Below are 1,508 nucleotides of genomic sequence, written 5' to 3'. Positions count from 1 at the left end.
GGAGCAGGAGGCAGAGCTGAAGCCCAAGGTTGAGGGGCTTTCACCCAGCCCCTGAGCCTGGCACTTTGAACTTGGACTTAAAGCCTCCAGATTGTAAAAGAATAAACTCCTGTTTGTTAAAGCATCCCATCTGAGGTTTACGCCTGTCTGAGCGGCGCTAGGGAGCCAGAACAGTACTGAATAGACCAGGGACGGGCAGGAGAAAGAACAAGTCTGTCTTGGAGGAAGCGCAGCCAGAATGCTCCTTACAAGGGAGGATGGGGGATGGGGGAGTCACATGTCCTACTTTGGACGTGAGATCAGGAGGATCCAGTCCCTGGAGAAGGGCATCGTGGGTGGCACAGTGGGGGGTCAGTGACAGAGGGGGGCCCTCGATGAGAGCGACCGACACAGTGGCCGCCACAACGGGCTCACGCGTAGCCAGGATTGTGAGGCCGGCGCGGGGTTTCCTCCTGTGCCCACGGCGTCACTGCGAGTCGGAGCCGCCCGCACACCACCACCACCAATCCTCGTGGAAGCGGACGGCTCCGTCTCTCTCCTGTGGAGCAGCTGGTGGGCTCGATCCGCCAGCCTTTCAGTTGGCAGCCGAGTGCTGAACCACTGCGCCACCAGGGTTCCTCTGCGGGGGTGCTCAGGCCATGTGAAAGCTCACAGGAGGTGCCTCACTTGGCCTAAGGGGTTTAGGGTGGTTTTCCTTTGGCGAGTTCCTTGGGACCTGGCAGTCCTGCAGAAGGGTGGGGAGAGACATTGAAGGCACCCGAGTGGGTGGGTCTAAGAACCCGCCTGGCCGGACAGAGGCTGGTGGCAGAGCTGTTTGTTCTCAGGGAGGGAGCGAAGGTGGGGCCCTCCGGGCAGCCCCTTCGTGAAACTGTAGGAGCCTGGCGCTGGGGCCTGGGGCGCCGGGCCAAGGGGGCAGTGGAGGGGAAGGGAGTCCAGACAGATGTGAGTTTGGATCCTGGGTCAGAGATGTGGCCACTGTGGCTTTAGTAAGGAGCCCGTCTCTGAGCCTCTGAGCCCCAGTCTCTGCGTCTCTGAAATGGCCCGAGTCCACACCAAGGTTTGCAGCCGGACTTCCCACAGCAGCCAAAAGGTGAGCTTGGCCGGGAGGAGCGGCGTCCGCTGCAGGCGGGCCCTGGCCTCGTTCTCACTGACGCTGTTGCGTTTCCCCTTCACCTCTTCCCACAGATGTGGTCGATCTTATTCCCTGAGACTCCATCTGCGAGGCCCACGTGTACAGTCGCCGTTTGTGTTGTTGGAGAAAGGTATCTGCAACGAGTAAGTCGTTGGTAAGAACAAGCAGCGATACATGGAGAAAAGATGGATGCTGGTGGGATTTCATTTCACTTGGATCCACAATCCACACCCATGGAAGCAGGAGGGAAGAGAGCAGACGTCGTAGTGAGCGGGGCAAATCTGCTGTAAAAGACCTCTTCAAAGTGCCGAAGAGCAAGGATGTCACTTTGAAGACTACGGTGCGTCTGACCCAAGACATGATTTTTTTTTTTTTT

Source organism: Orycteropus afer, unplaced genomic scaffold (assembly GCF_000298275.1).
Source record: "Orycteropus afer afer isolate SDZICR_OR568_19922 unplaced genomic scaffold, OryAfe1.0 scaffold00726, whole genome shotgun sequence".
In the NCBI taxonomy this organism is placed as follows: domain Eukaryota; kingdom Metazoa; phylum Chordata; class Mammalia; order Tubulidentata; family Orycteropodidae; genus Orycteropus; species Orycteropus afer.
This window is presented reverse-complemented; position numbering follows the sequence as displayed.